General features: G+C 43.6%; 1 protein-coding gene across 1 annotated transcript in view; it reads right to left on the reverse strand.

Moving 5' to 3' along the window:
• The window catches only part of LOC139698997 (histone-lysine N-methyltransferase SETD1A), a 617,878-nt gene that overhangs the window by 119,293 nt on the left and 474,199 nt on the right, over positions 1-24,386 (reverse strand). The window lies entirely within an intron of this gene.

A 24,386-nucleotide genomic window follows, 5' to 3' on the forward strand; every position in this document is an offset into this window, starting at 1 on the left:
ATCCGTCATTGAAAAATATAACCACATGCAAAACCTACCAACTATCATACACACTTACACCTTGTGTCTACGCAACGTTTGATCTAGTCCCGACTTGCTAATTAAATGTTTTGAATATATCTAGTGTGACTTTGGTTTCTTACTATTTTGATTCCTGTTTGTCCGGGGATATAACGAGAATTTCTATCTATCTGTACTGGAATCTATCTCCCTTATCTTATCTTTGGTTTGATCTCCCATAATAGTATGGAGAAATAATTGGAATTCCTTAAGTGTCATTGCTAAACTCGATTGTTCTGAACCTTTCTAAAAGTCTGAGTTTCACTTGTTCTCTTCACATCTCAAGTGACTCTCGGCCTAATTACCCCAAGAGACCAGTCACAGTCGTAAATACCTTAGCAACACCACACAACACAAAACAATCACAGGAAAATAGGACTATGAGAACCAATCGGCATTCGCTGTAAAAAGCTTGTGACCGCATAATCATTTCCAAATGCCGTCATTGCGGCCGATAGTGTAAAATGTACATTTAATCATGGCGGGAGAAATGGGAGAGGAGATTAGTATTTCGTATTTTTAAGTACCCCCTACCGACAGGGTGTGTGGATGGGGGTGAATATGTATACACCAAACTGATTTCGACCCGAGTATTTTTAACCTCACTGCGGAATGACATCTTAAATCTATCCTTTCTACACAATCTCTCTAATTTTATTGACTTGACCTAGTGATCTCTTCTACCGTAGTACGACGGGGTAATGATACATTTTCTTCATCATTCCTAAAGAGAAATCCTTTAAATTTATGCACGAGATTTAATCTTTATTAGAACATTTCTGCTGACAAGCACGCATCGTATTAGGTATGACTAATATTTTAAATTATCACCAAGATTACAGGTTCGTTGAAAATAATTAGTGAAATATTTAAAAAAATAAGGTTTCCTCATTGATCGGTGCACGGCCCTCGTTCCGAACGGGAAAATGCACGCTCTGGTGCTATGTGGTGCGGGGGCGGAGGGCAAGAAGTGGAAGAGATGGGAGATTCATGGGAGCCGGGAGGTCTTTGGCACAATTAGTTTCTTCTCATCTTCAGATGGCGCCAAAACAGTTGAAATGCATTACTTTTTCAGTTACCCAATTGAAGATATATTCTATAGACACACATTATTCGATCACCACGAAAACGCGAATTCTACTAAAAAAAGCAATTTCTTCCACTTTCCGAGAATAATTTTCCCATTAACAAAAAAATGTTTTTCTGTGAATGCCTTAACAACACATAATTTCAATGAAATATCCTGAAATGCTGAGTATTTACCGTGAATATAAGACACACCAGGTTGAAAATAATTTCCTCGACACATAATTATATGAAGCCTGAGGCCCTCGTCTTGATTGGACCGTCCATTTGAGCAAACCTTGCGAAAGAGGGTTGACGAGGGCATGGAATAACAGACAAATTGCGAGGGGAAGGAGGAGAGGGGGGGTGTTATTTCACGCGCCGCCCGAATCCATGGAGGCGAAACGGAAGGTAACAACGGAATAAGTTATTCTGTTTTTCAGCAGGCGACAAGAGCGATAACATTTCCCATCAAATCCGACGAAATATATTCCACAATAATTCCATAGGTGTCCACGTCAAAGTTCCATTTTATCATTCGTAACCATTTTAAATTGGGTGCTCAAAATGTTGGGCAGGTGCACGTGGCGCCGGAAACAAATGAAGAACACAGAAATATGGACGTTTTAATTTTGACGAAAAGAATAGCACATTAGAAAAAGGTGATCTCGGATCTGGGCGTGGCCTAATGCGCAATGTATGGCGGATGTGCTTTCTACATTCAATCTGCCGCCAGAGCGGAAGATATGTCTTGAATATTCGACATTTTGACGCTGAATTTCGCTGAATGTTCGCTGTATGTTTTGCGTATTTAATGAAACTTTACATCCTTCGAAATTCCCAGAATATTCCTTACAATAACGTTTACAGCATCTGCCTTTGCTATGTTCTCAATTTACAAAAAAAGCAAAATATTTTCAATATTTTAATTTCCTAACACCACATGTTTTATCGGGTTCAAACTCATTGTTTGCTAATTATTCCATTTTCTGACAGTTAATATGATTTCAGCTTAAAATCTCAACATAATTTAAATCATCAAGATCTTTCGCTTAAAATATTTTTGGCGATTTTTAGGTTTTACTGGTAACAGGGAGGAAGTTGAAAATAAAATATAAAATTTGATAGTTTTAACTGACTCTTAACGGATGTGCGTGGACCAATGCCATCGGAGGAGACAAATGGAAAATGTACGGTCAAGAGTGACACAGGGTGAGTGGGCAGAAACGACCCTAAAAAGTGCGTGCGTACATGTGCAGCTATGACGTCGCGTCTTCGATACAAATACAGGGTGAAGCAGGATGGACTTCCTAATTTCAAAAAATCACTGAAGAACGCGCAGGTAAATTAGCGCAGTGGGAATTAGTGGCCTTGGGCGGAGGAAAACGACGCCATTTCCAGTAGTTACCATGCAGTGGTCTGGTGAGCATTGAGGCTTTGCCGTAGAAACGTCCATCAAGAACAATAAAAATAGTACGGTGGCGCTGTGGGCTAGCAATGAAGAGTATGTTCACCTCTCCGGCTCAGTTACTAAGAAACATTTTCGTTGCTAGGCGACTGGCAACGCTCGCCAACTTCACCCAAGACCGCTTCATAGTCCCAAAGAGACAGTTTGGTGCGCTGTGTCCTCCATAGGTATTGAAATGTAATGAAATATTATTAGTGAGCCTTACTTTTTTGAATCTCGAGGTTCGACTGATACTGTGAACTCTGTGCGCTCTTTTGAGATGCTGGAGAACTTTCGCTCCCTATTAGGTAAGAGTATCTTGAGGAATATGACACTGAAGTCTTTTGGTTTCAAAAGGATAGTGGATACACGGCTCATACCGCCCGTCGTTCACGCCAAATCCTGCAAGAACAATTTCCGGCCGCCTGGTCTCCTGACGAGGGGATGTCCCACGGCCCCCTTCGCTCCCCGAATTTGAGCCCGGAGGACCTTGGAAGCTCGAAAGGGGGCATTGCAGATGTCATCGCTGGAATAACGCGGTAAAGGTATGCTGAGAAGAGTTTTCGAAAACTCTTTTGAACGACTCAACATGTGAATCGCTCCCCGTCATCTGAATGAAATAATTTTCAAAACCTAATGAAAATAAAATGGTATTGGATGCGGTTTTCAGAAATAAAAACGTTATTTAATTATCTGGCTCGATTTTTTAAGAATTCAACCGTCGAATCAGGAAGTCCATTGTGCCCCACCGTGTATTACGACTATCTATCGACTGGGACGAACGAATTAAGAGGAAGGATTACTCAAAAAGAATTGACATGGCTCATGCGAGAAGGGAGTATAATCTGAAACCGCATGCATCGAGAAAACACGTATCTATTCCAGGAATAATACTTCTGACATCACGGAGAGTCGTAGGGGACGATAACATAGATTGGCATTAACGACAGTCGACGCAATAACGCGAAAGATATTTCCGAATGTCCTCACCGCCGCGCGATATCCTCCGTTCCCATCGCTCGTGTGCGCATCAGCCTCACATCCTCAACTCGGAAGGTGGCCTTCGAGGGAGCTCGGGAAGAGACAGGAACGGGCACACATGCCCCCGGTGGCAGAGGGGAAAGGGTTGAGCAAGTAGTTCCCGGATGTGCCGCGAGACGTCATCCCGGGCAGGACTGCACCTTCCCCGCCCGTCCTCACGTGGTGGCGACTCGTCGTCGTGGTTCGATATTCCGAGGAAGGGGGGGTGGGAGCAGGGGTGGCCCACGGGTCTGCGGTGCGTGTGTGCCCCCCCTGGGCCCTGAACATGAATGGCGGGGCATGAAACGACTCGTCAGAGTGCGATGGGCGCTGGTGTGGCGGCGGATATTAGTATCACTACGGTGAGTTCAGCTGTATCTCGACCGGCGATGGTAATCGTGATCGCGCAGATATGTCGCGATATTTACGTGTACCACTTCCGATGGCCAATATCGGCACGTGAATATCGCCAGGGCTTTTCATTTCCCTGGTCGTCGTCAAGATTGACATCCGAGCGAGACGTAAATTGGAAGGGGATCTGACATTTCATTCAGAACCGCTTTCCCTCCTCATTCCCTCCAAATATTTCCCTTGATGCCCTCTGAACATATTATCAGTTGGTTTGATCGTCTGAGGGAACAGCGTCAATGATACATCTGAAAACAGTCTCCATCTCTGTTGAAGGGTGGGAGCGCCCTCTTCCCCCGGTGTTGGCGACCATAATACCCCGCCACACGCCCTTGCGACGGCTTGCGGGGTATTGTGTAGATGTAGAATACCTTCGTCTCTCTTTTTTCATTCCTGTTTCCCTTTTCCGCCACGAGGAGTCCCGAGAAGTTGTCATTCATATGAGCACTAATTACAACCGGTTGAAATCACGACTCGATTGCGAGGGTAATGAAACGATGTGGCAGAGCCATTGGCAGGTGATTGACATGGAATACATCTGCATACGCACCACCCCACGAGGCGTCGCGATGGTGTGTGGCGGGGGGTGTTAGGTCACCGGCCAAGGGACATCTCATCCACTACTTTCACAAGCACATGGGCCCCGTGATCCACTCACAGGGCACGTGACACCCTTGGGCGATACCATTCAGCAAAATCCGTTACACATATGACAAGTGATTCACACTCTCAGTAGCAACAGAGAGAAGACAAATAAGGAAACCCATTTTAAAAACAAGGGCGGGCTCACATGACGTGCCGTCTTACAATTTATTAATTTAAAATTAAAAACGTGCGTAGTCGTAAATTTTCAAACTTTTGGAAAAAAGAGCAATTATTAGCCGAACGCCTACTGCATTAGGAACACTGAAATGGAATGTGTAGACACTTAAATATTCGTACCTAGGCGCTACCCTCACTCACGATATCTCCTGGGTATTAAGATCAAAGAGAAATGATATCTTCCGCTGGTTTTGCCTCATTTAGAATATACTACTAGTATATTATGGGATCCTGACGAAGTTGGATTGATTGCCGAATTGGATCGCGTGCAGCTTAGAGGAGCTAGATTTGTAAAACGTTGTTATGATAAACTTAGTTGCGTATCCAAAATATCAGAGCAGCTAGGCTGGGAATCATTAAATGGACAGAAGGTTACATTACAGATTAAATCTCTTGCATAATTTGGAAGAAGGTCTCTTTAGCAGTGATGTTGAAAATGTATTATTACCCCCACCGTACTATGGTAGGAGGCATCATGCCAATAAAATTAAATGTAATGTAATGTAATGCATAAATGTACATTTTTTTAGCATTTAATTCCGGACCCTGTTCTGTACACCATTATTGAATATTTGCTTAAGTTATTTAACAGTATTTGGTGGTCATATTCGTTCGCCATTTCATTGAAGATTACCAATGTCTTCATGTAGCCTTTTTTTTATTTTTGAGGTGATATCATCAATGCGGATACGAAGGAGTGAAGGGCGTGTCATGACTCAATTGAGGGCCGGACGTCAATTTGGCATACTTGCGGCATGGGCCATCTATCATCGCCTTTGTTTGCCCTCGCTAAGGAAGTCCTGAATTTGGTCAATGATAACATCGTTCATTCCCTTGCACTGGCTACGTGTACATGCATCGATTTTCCGGGTGGGAATTCATCGAAGGTGTTTTTGAAATCCCAGAAAATCACATCAACTCGCACGTTCCTTTACCCTGATTGCAGAGGAGACGGCAGAAGGAACCTCAAAGCCTACAGACATGTTTACGAAAAACTCAAATTAGCGTTGTATTTTGGTGAGGTGGATATCAGTGGTAATTGCAGGAAAAGAGAGGAAATTGCAGATTGTGAATCAAAAGAACGGCCACTACTCGATGAGAGAACCATATCTAAGGCAGACTCATACGTTTACTAACCTCCGACCGTCAATTCTAAAAAATAACGATTTTTGTTTATGAACGTTAAGAACCAAACTTGTTCAGTTCCTTTGGTTTAAAATAATTCGCTTACATTTTTCATTAGGTAGCTCCCGACTTCGAAAAGGATGGAATAATTTCATTGTAGCATTTCGCATATTACATGGAGTGGTAATATAAATCAATTTATAAAAATATTGCGCAGGTGAATTATGTTCATCCGTGGACCAAATATTACAGCACGGGAATATTCGATGGTAAAACGCATTAAAATAATTTGTCAGTCCATGAAACGAATCATTTACAGCTTTCATGACGTCAAATCAAAAACAAATCATTCGGTCGACTCAAGAGAGGAGGCAAGAGAGGAAGGGGTGGTTGCTGTTTTGCGCAACAGCGCCACTCTGACGAGGAGGTGCACGCGATGATGATGCGTGCCTTCTCCCCGTCCCATTTTCACCCGAAAGGTCCCTCGGATATTTTCAACCGCCTCATCTTTAGGTCACTTGAATAAACTGAAAACCGTGAGACGACGAAGCAAAACTTAGTGAGAACTCCTAAAAACTTAGATATGGAGCGTGGCTATGTACGGCGCGGAAACGTGGTCATTGAAGCAGGAGGTTAGACGTAGACTGGAGGCTTTTGATATAAGGTGGGTGTGGAGAAGAATGGAGAAGGTGAAATGGACAGAGAAGAAAACAAGTGAGGAAGTACTTGGTGTGGTGGGCGAAGAGAGGGGTTTGTTGGGAGCAATCCTATGGAGGCAGGAAAGGTGGATGAAGGGGGTATTGACCGGCAGTGGGATGTTGAAGACTGTAAGAGGTGAGAATGTTAGGCAAACGAGGAAAGGGAAGGAACAGGATAGGGATGTTGGATGGGATGAAGGGAGAGGAAGGAAGTACTCAGAGATGAAGAGGGACCTGATGTAGACTAGGTTGCAGGGTTGCGTTTTGTTAGGAGTAAGAAAATATTTATTTGGTGGTTGCGTCCATTCAAAACCTACCTTAACCGGTAAATTACTAAAAAATAAATACGCCACCATGGGTGTAGGTTTGAATAAATATGTTGATCTTGCAAATTTCGAGGAACTGCGGGATATTTCGCAACAAATTGTTGCATGTTGATTTAGCATGTGGTTATATTTTTCCTTTACGGGTGGTGACCTAAAACCCTCCGCCACACGCTCCTGCGGCGGCTTGCGGGCATTATGTAGATGGGCTACGAAGCATTTAGATGATGAATAGGTTGAAATAAAAATTTTAAGATTGATATTACGATTCAAATGTTATTACTCCACTTCAAAAATACACGTATCATCAGCCTTTGGTTATTAATTTATAACTGATTTGTCTGGCATTATTAATCAGATGATTTTTACATACTTTACATTCTTTAGATCCACGAGTAACTTGGCAAAATATCTAATTCGTAAGAGTAATAAATCGAACACTCACTACCGAAAGCCGAGGAATGATTCGCCTTCCCCGAACTGCAACATTTACACCAACAATATGTAAGTGCTACAAAATAATCAATATCTCAAACTGGTCTTATTCCCCGATGCATTTCCGCTGGCACTAAGATTTTGGGGGCTGTGTTTGAAGGATCAATCAACCAACAACGGCTAACAGGCTCCTACGTGCAGGACGTACCATTTCCGAACCACTGGATCTACGGTAGTAGTAGAATTGGAAAAAACCTGATCCCGTGGTTTCCTGTACAGTCAAATGACGAGGTCTGAGGTCTTCGATGGGATTTCGCGCGCGTAGAAGTCATCGGAAATCAAGACCTTTGTCTCGATCGATAACTTACGATTCTCTGGAATCGATGGGGAGAAGGGAAAATGGAGCGAGGTTTACGTCGGGAAGGTGGGCATGAAGACATTAATTCCTTTTTTGGGTTGAGAGGAAAAAAATAACCACGGGAGGAAGCTCTCCCCTGAGTCACCTGAGGCGAATTTGAGGCTTTCTCCCTCGTCAGACCGAGTTGAGGAAAAACTGGCGTCATACGCGTCCCGAATACGAAAACGCCCGCGGAAATATGTATTTAAACCGATATACACACGCCTAAGCATTTGGACGACAATTACACCAAAAGCAGCCTTAGTATTGGATGGATCATCAATGAGAACGACGCATGAGAAATGAAGAGAAAAGCATCAGGAAGCAAGGGAGGAGGTAATCACTGAAATGTTGAACAAAGGCGGTCGATTATGAACGACAATGAAAGCAATGAGGTCCGGAATCACCCCGAAAGTTGTGTTGGCAGGGGGTGCAAGCACCGACAGGCGGGAAGGGTGAGTGATAAGGGAAGATATGGGAGAGAAAGGGAAAAGGAATAAAACATTCCGTAAAAACTATCGAATAACGTAAAAATTTGTACACGTGCCGGCCCAATTCAAAACAAGGCTCAATTATCTTAATAAATTAGTTATTTGTTATACGAAGAAAGGGAATAAAAATGAACCACCAAGGAGTAGAACTAATCATTGCCTAGACGCTGTGGATGGCTAGCGGGATTTTTGCTATTCATATCCCTATAATTGCTACCCCGTATTGCCCGTGGAAAGAAGGAGTCCTTGAGTCTACTAGTTCTTGGCGTCTATTTCCCGAATCCTATACGCATGCTCCAAGGGTCCAATGTATGTTGGAGTGCGAATAATTTGCGAGACCTCGGTGCTGAAACATGCGGATCTGAATTTATTTAGTAATTTCAATCTTGAATTGAATCGTCTTTCTTCCAATGATTCCCACCCCGACTCCATAAGCATTTCGGTGACGCTTTTCGTTTTATCGCAAGAGTTTTTATCGAAACGGGCTGCACGGAGTTGAACAATCTCAATTTCCCGAATGAGGCCTTTTCACTCGAATCCCAATCACTACATAAATATGTAGAACGGTTGGTGACCTACCACCCCCTGCCACACGTCCTTTCGACGGCTCGAGGGGCATTATGTAGATGTATGTAGCTGTAAATGCATATTCTAAATGAGGTTTTACAAGAGCGTGGTAACAACGCTCCTTGACCTTGTAGACGAATATCTATCAAAGAAGAATATCAGAGAAGATACGAAGATTTTCAGCAATGGACCTCACGTGGTACGTATACACGTGGTCAGCATCGTCACTTCATCGAAGAATGGGCACTTAGATCACGTAATGAGGGCGTAACTAGTGCTGGGGGAATATATGGAGTCGACCGCAATTACTTGAATGTCTGGCACGGTGTAAAGCGAATGGGTTGGAGTGCGAGGAAGTGGGGAGTAATTCGCCAGACGAGCACGAATCAGATCTCGAAGAGATGAAGAGGGGAGATAGTTCATCGCCAGTACCTCTCTCGTGCAATCAGTGACCGCGAGACGGAACGAGAAACTGCCCCGTTGAGGACGGACTGAAAAGGAGAAACAGCTAGGCCACGTGAGGTTAGCACGGGCCACGGATAAGGGCCAAGCAATCCTCGCGATCCTCCCCAAACGTCCCTCTCCCGCGGATTACGCCGACTGCGCGCCACGGATGGACGGGAAAATCAACCCAACTTCTACTTACGCCTCTTCTATAGACCTCTAGGATCAAGTCGTTCAAACACTTCATGCACTCGATGAACAAATATACCAAAGCACACGTAAAAATAATAACAGCATCACCACAATTGGTGGTGACTTTAACCTCCCCGGTATAGTTTGGGACAGCAATAGCATTAAAACTCGGACCCGCGACTGCAATTCTTGTAATACCTTATTAAAACTGGTGCAAATAAACTCCCTCCATCAAGCAATACGCATGCCCACCCGTGGAAAGAACATATTGGATCTATCTCTTACGATTACACCGGAACGTATAATGAGTGTAGCAGATGACGAGGGCTTGAGCGACCATGAATCCGTTAATGTCAACTTCGGCATAGAAATTTAAAAAAAGATTGTCAAACGAAAAAGAAAAAATATAATTACCACAAAGCAGAATTAAAATTTTGCCAATTAATTAAGTTATTCACTACACTCCCGAGTTCAAAACGCGCTCGTTAGTCATGTCAACGTGGAAGAGACTTGGACACAATTTGCGTCATTGCAATGTCCGCTCGCAATGACCTCTCCCCGACCCACCCACTTCACCCCTCCCGCTCCACATTCCAAATAGACCCACCCCCTTCACTCTCGCATGCACCCCTTTCCCGATGAATTCGCCCAGAATTGGACACGCGAGGCGTCGGACAAAGGACGAATCAACACGGGGAAGCCGACGCACATTTTTAATGAACTATAAATCTCGCGCAAATCTCAGAAAGGACGGCGTATTTGAGCAGCATCCTTAATTACATAACAACTGAGTGCAACTGATGTTGGAATGCCCAATAGGGATTTCAGGTTGAAGTTACTTTGGCTCTAAGAGCACCGTCGTTGGAACACCTCACCCATTTCATGTTCTCATGTCCACGAACGCCTTTCTGGATACGAAGTGTGTCCTCTCAATTGGTCAGGGTCGCCGCCGTGTATTCCCTTCATTTCATCCAGAGCGTCCGTTATCCCGGTGTGAGCCACAGCTCTTAAAGATGCCCCGAAATCAAAAGTCAACCCAATATTGTACCCTTCTCCAAGTCGAGGAGAAGACTTATCTCCCGCCCTTGAGGGCATTCCCTCCTTAGGGCCTCACACAGTCATCACCGCACTCTCCCCGATTCACACACTTCACGTCATCCGCGACTCTTTCAGGCTCTACTTGAGGTAATTCCCCATCACAGAATAAATAACCTTTGTTTTTTTCACACAATAAACATTATTATAATACTACCGGTTCCGACGCATAGGCGTTACTATCAGGTATGTCAGGTAACTGAAGATGTCGCCTGTGAGTCGACACCGGTGAAAGTGAAATCAATTTTAGGGTGAAAAATACAAATCTTACTTATTCGGTTAATCACCATGGCACAAAACATATCACTTCGTTGCCCAGTTGCCGCAGCCATATCCTCCAATCAGAGCCTTTTCTTTCCATTCTCTCATAGGAGTGTGAAACCATTCTTTCCATAACCTCTCTCCAAAGTGAATCTATTCTCGGCCGTCCTCTTGGGGTCTTCGACCACATTGCCCTCGGAAATGTTTCTCGTTAAATCATTTCGCCTCATCACGTGCCCTACGCATCCGATGTTTCCTTTCTCTATTGCTTTTGAATTAGAATGTATTAATGCGTGAATGACAACTCAAGACATTAATTGGCTTCGGGCCGAGCAAGGTATTACCATTCCAATTATATTACTCGATTTTCACTGAAGTAAAAAAACGCCATGAAAACTGAAGCAGAAAACTCATTATTTTTACAAAAAGAAAAAACACGAGAAAGAGAAAGCTGACGAGAAATACGCATCAATATCTAGCGAAACTTACCATTCGTCCAATGGATGTTAAGGGAATACTATGCATGAAACCTATTTCAAGCCAAAATAAAAATGAGAAGCATAAGTGGGCATTCGAAGGATAAATTATGAACCTTGTCGTAAGCCCCAGCGTAAGAGTCACTAGGGCGCTTTTAAGGTCGACTATCGAGTTATAGTGAGAGCGAAGGGATTAAAAACTGATGGTCGAATCGGCGAACGAATAAACAAACATTTCCCTTAAATTTCGGGGAATGCAAACTATGGATTTACTATTTTTTAGCGAAGCGAGAAAGTGAAGGACGCGACGAGAGTGGGCGATGGTACAGGGGATCTCAGCAGTTCGAGCGCTGAATACAACCGATTAACGGTGATGTCACGTGCCATGCCATCGTCTGGCACCAGTGCAGGGACATACGCGTAGGTGAAGAAATATTTACAAGTGTTCTCTGCATCGGCTGTTAGGCTTTTTGTCTCGAGTTTTGGTATTTCGTTATCACAAATATTTTCCAAGTCCGTTAAAATTTGTATTTAAATAAGTACATTTTTCGCTTTTCTTTGTTTATTTTCACGAACTTAGTTTTCAATTCTACAAGGATAGCTTTATGGTCACTGATACCACAAATTATTTCATTGTTTGTAATAATTTCGGGCGTAGAAGCCGCGAAAATATCAAGTATGATGTGGTCTCGTGTGAGCGATTTAACAAATTTTCTAAAGAGTGTTTTGCGAAAATATGGAGGAGTTCTTGGCATGAACATGCCGAGGCTTGGCTTGGCATTTCCTCGCAGATTTTCCTATGCAGTACGTGTCCCAAACATTTGATGGTAGACTGGCTTCACCGACGATTATACTAATTGTAGTATTATAGTAATTGTAGTAATTTATAGTAATTGCTCTGTCGCTATTTTCGTTGCTGAGAGTGGATATTTGGTCGTCGATATTCAGTAGAATAGTATATATATTGCAGGAAAGTCTCACGGGTGTACCATAAAATAATATTTTAAAAGGAGAAGCGAAATAGCGCTAGCGAACAAAAACACAGAGAAATACACAAAAATGAAAATCACACGTGATCCGAATATTCGGTGGCCAAACCACCTTCCTCAAGAGAGAGAAGGAACTGAGAAGCTATTTATCCTCCTAAGGATATTCTTGGAATTACAAGTATATTTATATTTCCTGTCAACAGTAATATGATTGTCAGTAAACATTGTGGCTCTCGTGGACGAGTAGCACAAAACGCGCGAATATAACATGTTATTACTCCACAAGGGCGCACCCAGGGAGCGCAAGGCTTCACTTTCTCCGACCACACCTCTCGAAGCAAATTCCTCCCCTCGACTACCATTGCAGTCGGGAATACTAGTGCATTGCCCGGCCCTGGGGCAACCGCGGATCTGCGATCTCGGTCGAATCATCGAATGGTAAGGGCTGAAGGGTGACATCAACGTAGGTCAGCCAAGACAATGACCGACAGCTACGACGGACATCTTTTTAAGGGTCTCCTCTGATTGAATTTTTCACGCTCAAGTATGTTTTTATCATTTTAATGGAAAACGCGAGAGAAAGTAGTCGGGGATACGCTTCGGACCATAAATCCCTTTGATCCCCATGTCACCTAAGCTCAAAGAAGAAGAGGATCGGGATGGTGCGGTGGCTAAAATACTGGCTTCCCACCGAGAGGGCCCGGCTTCGAATCCTAGAAACGGCAGATCTCTTTCAGTTGTATCCCCGATCCCTACTTGAGGCGCTCCGTGGAGAGCACTTTGAGAGAGTACGCCGCCCGTCGGATGGGACGTTAAACTGTTTGACCCCTTGGGGCCTTTCGTTATTAGAATAGGCTGATGCCGACGCCGGGTTTCTCTCTCCACCCTCCCTCCTTAGTTTGCCATCCATTCCCAATGGCGCAAATGACCTCAGCAGTGTGTAACCTCCCCTAAAAACTACCACCACCACTACTACTCTAAGAAGAGACCTCCCTCGCCGTGAGCGCCCCCATGGCCACTCGCAGCCATGGGGGCGCCCAGGCGACGGACTCAGAGAGAGAGAGCGAGAGAGGTGATTTCGCCATTCTCGAGAATTGGCGATTTGGAATAAAAACTTGAGGGGGTGGGGGTGGTTCAAAGCACGTCACGTCGCGAGAGCCATCTGTGGAACGGGGACAGGAGATCGGACGAAGCCTAAGAGACGGATAAATCCCTCCGACTGCGGGGAAAAACGCCATTGCCCTTGACCTTTGAAGCACTCATAGAGTCCCCTGTTGTCCAATTTACGCGGAAGAGAGAAGTGGACCAGGCAGGATTATTTGGGAATCTGGATAGCGCCGAAATTATCGGACGACACGTACACCGAAAACAAAGCTCGGAAATTTTACAAAAAATAATCAACAAAAGGTAAAGAAAACCAGGAGAAGGATGAGAGGAAATGATATGATAAAGAAATAAGAGAAGAAGAAGAATAGGCAAAAGGAAGTACTAAAGATCTGGAGAGAGGAAATCTGTAAAGCAAGATGATGAAATAGATTTGTGAAGCAAGAGAAATGAAAATCGCAAGAAAGAAGATTTGCGAATATGCATTCATGATAGAATTATGCAAAATATATTTGTGTAATTACATTTTTAACTGACTTGTAACTGAGATCAAAATAAACTATATGTAAACGAACAAAGAACTACGCAATGAAAAGCTGTGGGGGTTGAAACAAAATGTACCCCAAAAATATTAAAAATTACACAAAAAGACCTTTTGCGGCGATCTCCCATTCCGTCGCTCAATGAAAACCCACCGGGGTGAGCGAACACTATCGCCGCCCGGCGCGCGATTGCGCAATGACCACCCGTTCGGCGGGAGAGGGAGGGAGGGAGGGTAGAGAGAGAGGTCGGACCTTAGATGGCCACGGATATATATATATATAAATCCGCACGCGAATGAGGCCCGTAAAAGGCACAAATGTGGACGGCCGGCATTTATAAGTGGGCCAGTTGAACGGGAACGCTGACTAACTCAACCCCTCCACCTCCCCTTCCCCCAACTGCAATCTTCTTCCACTCAATCCCCTCCTTTCCCCCCCCCCCGCAACATCGCACCGCTCTCCTCGCAGCACCTCGAAAGTACGCAATGAGATCTTCAACGAGTCGGCGGCAGGGAGCGCGAAAAGGGGTCATAGTCGTGGGCATCAGAAGGTTAAAGGCACATGATGGACTTGCTGGAGCTGGAGTGTGCATTTTGGGCCTAAGGAATAGGAAATCCGATCGAAGGTGAGTCGAAAATAATATAAAACGAAAAGAAGGGAACTTGCATTGCTTGGAGACACTTTTTGTCCTTATTTTGTCGCTGGCTTATTTATATAAATAACGAGATGCAGAGTTAACGTTTACAATACGCTTGAATATCCTAGATGATAACACTTTTATCGCGATGGGAACATCTACTCTGAATATCCTATTCCAACTCAAGTATTAACCCTAGATGTCAACTACATCTAAACAATACCCCGCAATCTGCCACAAGGGCGTGTGGCGGGGGGTGCTAAGTCACCTCCCGTAAAACAGGATAAAACCACACATACATACCTACATAAAACCACAAATCAAATCATGTCACCTCTGCACGCAAATATTATTTTGATTATGGACTCGATAAATTTCAATCATGCGAAAGAAATACTTACATGAAGCAATATTCAATAACAGGATACGTACATTCAAATGATGCTGTAGAACTGTTAAAGAGACGGGTCTATTAAATAAAAATAATAAAATGCATGAAGAAATATGCAGGATATCGACAAATATATGCACTACCAATTATAATTACCTACTACGCGATTGCTGTAATGTCTATTATGCAGTATAATGCTATTTATTCTTATTTTGATATTATTTCATTTATTAATTTCACATTAATCCGAAAACAGCACTTAGGCCTCTACATCGGACTTTGAGCGCCTTCGCCCTTAATTGTAATTTTAAAATGAGATTGATAAACTATCCGGTTGGTATCCCTCCTAACAGCCACGGGAACTCACAAGAGAATAGATGAAGGAGCGAATGGTGGGAATTCCAATGAAGCGCGTTCATTTCGTGAGCTTGCCCACCGAGACAAGGAAATTGACGTAGGTTGGAGGCCACAGAGATGCGACTACTGAAAATGATGATGGGCAAAATGAATGCAGCCAAATTGGCAGAAATAAGAGAGGAGATGGCGAGGGACATTAGGAGAGCGCGACAGCAATAGAGAGAACTTCCGGCAGGTCGCGGAGCATCGAGAAATCTGACTCATCGATGGCTGGAGGAGGGGATGAAGGGAATAAGCCCTTTCAGAAGGCCCTGGGAAATTCGAGGATTACAAGAAATCACGAGTGGGGGACAAAAGATAGCCGGGTTTGTCCGAGGGCGATGAAAAGTCCGAGTGTTGACTGTTACACAGATGCTAGATTATTTCAGAGACTACTCCCACTAGGAAAGTGTTAATAAGAAAAATGTCCCTTACTGGGCGACTGAGAACCCCCGCGAACTTCACCCGAGACCTATTCATAGCCCAAAAGTGACAGTTCCTTGCGCTGTGTCCTCCACAAGCATTATTGGGCCTTACTTTTTAAAAAACTTAATCTATATCTAGCTATATAATTTATAACTAGTATCAACTCAATCTCACAGGTTCAACTGATACCGTGACCTCTGTGCGATATAGTGCGATGTTGGAGAACCTTTTACTCTCCAAATTGGAAGAGTATGTTGAGGAATATGAAACAGAAGCCTTTTGGTTTCAAAAGGATAGTGGATACACGGCTCACACCGCCCGTCGTTCACGCCAAATCCTGCAAGAGCAATTTCCCGGCCGCCTGATCTCCTTACGAGGGGATGTCCCATGGCCCCCTCGCTCGCTCGATCCCCGGATTCGAGCCCTTGTGATTTTTTTCTTTGGGGATATCTCAAAACTGAGGCTCACAAAGTTCGACCAAGGACCGCGGAAGCTCTTAAGGAGGCAATTACAGATCCATCGCTGGAATATCTCAAGATATGCCGAGAAGAGTTTTCGAAAACTTTCTTTGAGCGACTGAACGCGTGCATCGCTCACCGAGGTCATCACCTGGATGAAATAATTTTCGAAGCCTAGTGGAAATAAAATGACATCAAATCCAGTTTTCAGAAATATCAAACTATTTCCATTGTCTTGGTTGGTTTTTTTTACAATTCGCCCGTCAAATCAGGGAGTCGCTTCTGACTCGCCCTGTAGTTGTGGTCGTTTGGGTGAGTAACTAACTTGCGGCGTGGAAGGCAGCGACGAACCTAAGTGGTTTTTTTACATTCGCAGGGAAAAGAATTAAATCCGGGGGGGGGGAGCCTTGAGAGGAGGCAAGTGCCCTTCAAGTGGGTCTCCTGAGAGGAAGAATACGATGACGAACATCCTTCCGGCGACGACCAAATCCATCATAAGTATTTCCGCCCTCGCTCACGTGGAGGAGGGAAACTCGCATTTCATCTCTCCCCCACTCACTACAAGGTGACTCGCTCCAGTGGGGAGGGCATTCTGTGAACTGGAGCCACAAGGGGGTGCGAGTGTGTTCGGGGAGGGGGGGAAGAGGAAAGAGCGTCGTTTGCCGATTCAAGTCTCGCGCGTGAGGCGACGCGATCAACAACGCGACGTCTGCTTAGCAAAACCCGAGGAAAACACCGAGATCTCTTCACTGCGCGTCGAGACATTCAATCTTGGAACGGCACACCATTGGGGAATATATTTTGTTTTCGCGGCAATGGAGACGTTTATTGATCGCTTTGAGGGGGATGAGTGGATCCACACTCCAGAAAATAAACAAGGTTCTAAGAAAAACGTGCACCGCCCTGCTGAGGTCCATCATACCGAGTTGACTCGGAATATAAAAGCATGTCATTCGAATTCAGAACACCATCATATTGTGCAAATAGTAGGATGAAATATTTATTAAAAGAACTAATTTATTAATTAAAATGGCGCTGGCCATACTTAACAAACGCGAGAATACACCGCAGAAAAATTATAAATACCTACGTTAACATGATGAGGAAGGAGTGGAGAAGGATAAAGAAGATGAAATGGACCGAAAGGAAAACAAATAGAAAGTGCTGGGTATGGTGAGATGGGAGGAGAGGGGATTGTTGGGAGACATGAAAAGGGAGAAGGAAAGATGGATGAAGGGGGTATTGATTGGCTGTGGGATGTTGTAGACTGTAATAGAGGGGTTAATATTAGGCAAACGAGGAAAAGGCAGGAACAGGATAGGGATTTTGGACGGGATGAAGGGAGGAAGAAAGTACTCCGAGATGAAGAGGGTCTTTGTTGTAGAGTACAATGTTGGGTCGTGTTTTGCTAGAAGAGATTAGGGAATAAATTTGACAGTTGTGTCCATCCACAACCTGCCTTAACTGGTAGATCACCTAATAATAGTAATACCAATGTATTCTCCTCATCTGTTTTTTTTAATCAAACGCAGTTTTTTATTCGTTGGGTTTCTTCTATAATTTTAAAGAGACGTTAGTTGGCAAATCCCACGCCAGTGCACATTTTAAAAATAGGGATACATATTCGCCCAATACTATTTATTCTTTGGAGCCGCAAGAATAACTTGTTTCTTCTTTTTTTAAAATTTGGATGCAATCGATATTTCGAAAATAATTAGCTAAGTTTTTTAAATATTTATATATATATATATAAATACGATAACACAAGTAATAATAACAGATATATATATATATATATATATATACACACACATATATATATATATATATATATATATATATATATATATATATATATATATATATATATATATATTTTTTTTTTTTTTTAAGGTAATCTACCGGTTAAGGTAGGTTTTTCGATGGACACAACTACCAAACAAATATTTTGTGACTACTAACAAAACACAACCCTAAATTCTACTCTACACCAGGTCCCTCTTCATCTCTGAGTACTTTCTTCCGCCCTTCATCCCGTCCAACATCCCTATCCTGTTCCTTCCCTTTCCTCTTTTGCCCAACATTCTACCCTCTATCACAGTCTTCAACATCCCACTGCCGGTCAACACCCCCTTCATCCACTTTTCCTGCCTCCATAGGATTGCTCCCAACAAACCCCTCTCTTCGCCCACCATACCAAGTACTTCCTCATTTGTTTTCTTTTCTGTCCATTTCACCTTCTCCACTCTTCTCCACACCCACATTTCAAAAGCCTCCAGTCTACGTCTATCCTCCTGCTTCAACGACCACGTTTCCGCACCGTACATAGCTACGCTCCATATCAAAGTTTTTACGAGTCTTTTCTTAACATCCTTACTCAAAGTCCCTGTCACCAACTCCCTCCTCCTTGTGAAAGCCTCTTTGCCTAGCGCAATTCTTCTCCTTACGTCCCTACTACTTTGACCGTGTTGGTCCAAAACACTACCGAGATACGTAAACTGTTCTACCTGCTCTAGTTTTTGCCCTCCTATTTTAATGTTAAGCTTGCCCTTTTTCTTTCTAGAAAATCGCATAACCTTTGTTTTATTAATGTTGATTCTCATCCCATACCTGTCGCACTGAATTTCCAATTCACTCAGCAATGCTTGCAGCCCCTTGGCTGACTGACAAACTAAAGCTTGGTCATCAGCAAACCTAACTGATTTTACGAATTCCCCGCCCACTTTCATTCCTACCTCTAGTTCTTCCCATGCCTCTTTGATCATTTCCTCTGCATACAGGTTGAACAGCAACGGTGATAATGGGCAAACCTGCCTTACACCCCTTCCTAACACTGCCCATCCTGACTCCCCGTTTCCCACCCGCACCTGAGCAGTCTGAGACATGTACAGGTTGTGGATTAGCCTCCTTTCCCTCCAATCTATTCCTATTTTCTGCAATATACTCATTAGTTTTTCCCAATTCACTCTATCAAACGCTTTTTCGAAATCTACGAAACAGGCAAATACCTCCTGGTTGTGTTCTATATTCCTCTCGATTAATAATCTCATTACTGCAATGGCATCACGCGTACCTCTCCCCTTTCTAAACTCAAACTGATCATCCCCTAAGTAATCATTTGCCCTACTCTCTATCCGTTTGTTTATGATCCTGAGAACAACTTTAGCTGCGTGGGATATCAAACTAATTGTCCTATAGTCCTCACATGACGTGGCCTTTACCTTTTTCGGAAGCGGAACTAAAACTGCTCTCACAAAGTCTTCCGGCCAGATTCCCTCCTCATAAATGCTACGGATCAGCCCATATAGCCTCTTCCTCCCACATTTTCCTAAGCATTTTAAAAGTTCCACGGGAATGTTATCTACCCCCACGGCCTTATTTAGTTTCATCTCCCTTAATGCCCTTTTTATCTCATTGTCTAGTATGCCTGGACCTAAGCTGTCTTCCTCTACGTCATTTTCTTTTTCAATGTCTAACTGTGTTGGTCTGAGTTCTTTACTATACAGTTCTTCTATATACTCCTTCCATCTCTCTTGGATCTTTCCTGCGTCAACTATTACCTTACCCGCCTTATCTCTAACTATTAGCATAGCTCTTCCTTTCTTACTTCCCGATAACGATTTAACTTTGCTGTACAGCGCACCGATTTCACCCTTCCTCTGGAGACTTTCCATATCCTCGCACTGCGTCTTCCACCATGCGTCTTTTGCCTTATTTGTTGCCCGCCTCAATTTATTGTTCAATTCTTTGTACTTCATTTTGCCTAATTCTGTATTTATATTCTTCCATTTTCGCCGCTCATCCATCTTTGTAATCATCTCATCCGTGATCCATGGTTTCCTAGTCCTTTTAGCGTTAACGGTTCCAATAGTGTCTTTTGCGGCTTTAGACAACCCTTTTTTGATCATTTCCCATTTTTCTTCGATAGTAATAAGCCCTTTACCATCCTCCATTATTTTCTCTACCGCCTGTTTGTATTCCTTCCTTTTCAACCCATTTAATGCTTCTACATTCCATTTTCTAACTCGCCGCCCCTGCCTTATCTTTTTGAAACGTACGCTACATTTCATAACAACTAAATTGTGGTCTGAGTCCGCATCCGCTCCCGGAAAGCTGTGGGAATTTATCACACTATTCCTAAACCTGTGTCTAACCAGGATATAATCTAGCTGATATCTTCCTGAGTCACCTGGCATTTTCCATGTATACCTGCGTCTTTTGTGGTGTCTAAACCAGGTGTTGGTGATGACTAACCCCTGTCTCCTGCAGAACTCAACTGCTTTCTCCCCGCGGTCATTCCTCGTGCCTAAACCGTAGTCACCCACCTCATCACCATCTCTTCCTTCGCCTACCGTCGCATTCATATCCCCCATCACTATCAAATGTTTCCCTGCTGGAACACACGCGATCATGTCCTCTAATTGATCGTATATCTTATCGACCTCTTCTTCCTTATGGTTGCTCGGTGGCATGTATACCTGAATAATAACTAAGTTCGTCGGTTCTGCTTTTATCTCCACTAGTAGTATTCTATCCGTTACCTGCTCTATGTTGACTACGCTTCTTCCTACCTCTTCATTTAATACTATGGCAACCCCTCGTTGGCTCTCGTCCCCACCGCTGTATATTATTCTATACTTATCACTCCAGTAATCCCCGCTATCTTTCCATCTCACCTCGCATAGACCTAAAATATCTATATTTCCCCTTTCCATCTCTCGCTTAACATTCTCCAATTTCCCTGTCCTCATCATTGTCCTAACATTCCACGTTCCTATTCTAACTAATTTGGTTTTCTTCTCCTGCGTCTTCTGTCCTGCTGCTGCTGGTTTTCCCTTGCAAGGGTTTCGTGGGATGACGACCGCGGAAGCCTTGCCTCCCCCGCTGCCGGGCACGACACACGGCCGATTGGGCCGAGCCCCGTGGTTGCCAGGACTCAAAATATCTCTATTGTTAAAACCATAAACACAGTAATCAACCCGAAGGTCGGTTTAGTAGGTGATGGTAGAGTTCACCCAGTACTAAGCCCTATACGGCGTGTGAAATTCACACATCAGTGTAGGGGGGCCAGTTCCTTTCCCTGGGCCGGTTATGGTTTCCCAGGAAGACCTGGTACCCGAAAAATCACTTTAGCTTGGGTGGAGCTGCAGGTGCCCAGAGTGCCTTGCCCGGGAGTCGAACCCGGAACCCTCCGGTCAGCAGTCCAACGCTCTACCCCCTGGACTACCGCGACCCATATATATATATATATATATATATATATATATATATATATATACATACATACATACATATATATATATATATACATACATACATACATATATATATATATATATATATATATATATATATATATATATATATATATATATATATAAATTGTGCAGGTGTAGATGTAGGTTACGTAAGCCAACGAATGTTTAGAACATTTCGCAGGTCAGCTCTACCCTAAGTCAGTTCTTGGCCCTTCGAAATCGCAGATTCGCGGTGTTGTGCGGCAAAGATCCCAGGAGCAGTTGCCCACATCAAAGGCAAGGCATGAATCGCGCACACCCTCGCTATTATACATCCGCTATTAAACCGTTTATGGTCCGAAATGGAAGGATTTCACAATCCTTCCGAGAAAGAGGGGAGTAAACGCCCGGAGATCAACCCGTGCGGGACCAAATAGGCAGAAGCGACACGAAATCATTCTCCGATTCGATTTGCCGTGGTCGACAGTCATTGGACACAATGATGACTCACTTGTCCGCCTCGCCGCAATTTACGCCGACGCCAATGGTGCTCGAACCGCTGAGACACCGGGGAGCCATTTCTTGGTGAATAAGGCGGGCTTGACGACGCCGATGTCCCTTCTGTTTGCCTCAAGAGGTGGGATCAAAAGAAAGAATCTCCCAGGCTGGGGAACTTGAAAGATGTGATGAGCGTTATGGTCGACGGGAGACCTAAGAATCTAGGACACTTGAGCTCCACGACCTCGTCAAATAACAAATTTACAGAGAATCTCCCATGATCGCAAATAATTAGCACCACTCGTCCGACATGAAAAATGTTTAAGTGCTGTGATGGTTTGCGGGAGAGGGAATTCCCCGATAGTGACCAACCACGACCTCTCAACTAGAAAGTAACATTCCCTCAATCCCGATTTGAAAAAGGATGTTCTGGTTGAGGGAGGTCGTCACCGTCGTGGATTTCCCTCTCCCACCAACCATCACAGCAATTTAACATTTTTCCTTTCGGAAGAATGGCGCTAATTAACTGCGGCGATAGGATGGGGGCATCCGCTAGTTGACCGTGGGCTTAAATACAGGTTGAATTTACTGCCAGTTAATTTATAATTAATCTGGGGATGTTAATTAGACATATTACAGGCCCGGACTTACTTACAGGTAGGTCAGATCACCAAGGTAAATAAATCATGGAGGTAGACAGTAGAACGGATAGCTTTACAATGCCGTTTTTTCCTCGAACCATTGGAGATCATCAAAAAAGATAAAATCGCATAGGAGACAATTATCATTGGTAGTTTATTTATATTTGTCGATATCCTACATGCTATTCTTTTTATTTAATAGATCCATCTCTTTAAGAGTTCCCTAACATGATTTGAATATACGTATCCTGTTATTAAATATTGTTGCATGCAAGTACTTTCTTTAGTGTAAGTAACATTTTTCGATTGCATTTTCAAACTTACATTTGCGTAGAGGCGATACGATTGGGACTGGGCATTCACGGCTGGTGACCTTACAACCCCCTCTGCACGCCCTTGCGGCGACGTGCGGGGTATTGTTTACACATAAACGTAGATGGGAGATTTTCTTTAATGTTGCTATTGCCCTCCGACAGCTCCAATCTCAGCTGGTCTCGCGAGCGTAGCAGGGTGGCAAGCACTAGAAACTGCACTGCACGCCAGGAAGTTTGCAAATTTATATCTCCATCGTTTGAACCATATAATTCCTCTTTCCGTCCCTATGATTCCTCGTAATAGCAATACGGCCTGCGATGCACCCCGGCGTGGACCACCGAATACAACGCGGATGTCGACTGGTCAGGTGGCGAAATCGTCAAGCCATCCAATCAAATGTTCTACGTTTTAGTAGTAGGCTCAAATGGTTCCTTCGGCACGTTCCAAAAAGTCCTAGGATTTCCTCACTTGAGAATATTCATGGCGAAGAAACTATATCGCATTAGCAATCGGACCAGGAAAATAATTGAGCAGTAAAATGAATTCTCGAGTTGAATAGAACTCCTTACGTGGTGACAAGATGGTTAACCCTGGGCAGCAACTTGAAACTTCCCAGTAACCAAGTCCAAGATCGGTTTGAAGAGATACATTCAACATCCCCAAACGACAACAAGGACCTGAACTGCCCTGGCAGATTACGACAGTGTACATCCAAAATACATACCATTTAAGGAGTCCATAATCCAATGCCCCCAACGATTTCAACAGTAAATGCCCGCTCCCACATTTTCGACCGGGTCAAAGCCGAGACATTGCCTTAAGAGCTGAGATTCAAAACTTGGCATCCTCAAGTGGAACTTAATACTCTAGGATCTTCACACAAATTGCGTCGTCACAGTTCGTTCATTGACCTTTTCTATCGATCCACATTTCAATCTTTGATTGACTAGGGGAGGGCACAACCAACAGACACACCAAATATATTACGTCCACAATCAAAACGGATCCGCGATTTTAATTCTTATTGCGGTGAACGGACAGACGAGTGACCATAATGCCTCTGAAGAAGATTTGTTTCACATTTGAAAGTAATCCGTTTCCAGAAAACTAGATTACATTTAAAATATCTTCTCCAAACACAATTTCATTTGAATATGGCGCATTAAATCTGCAATACTTCCTTCCCACGTTAAATCGATTATATTTCAATCACTACTAATATGATAGCAAGGGTGTCAATTATTTACTATAAATCATGCTATTTCAATTCAGCATAAAGGTTCAGTGATTTAATATGGACAACTACAAATATTCGGTATTTTTTTTAATAGGTTTTTTACTTGGCAGGGGAAAGTGAGCAAAAGTTGGCCATTGCAAATGCGACGGAAAGACACCTATCACCCAAAAGACAAGCAGATCGACACCA

This window comes from Hetaerina americana, unplaced genomic scaffold (assembly GCF_022747635.1).
Source record: "Hetaerina americana unplaced genomic scaffold, ioHetAmer1.1.p SCAF_9, whole genome shotgun sequence".
Lineage (NCBI taxonomy): Eukaryota > Metazoa > Arthropoda > Insecta > Odonata > Calopterygidae > Hetaerina > Hetaerina americana.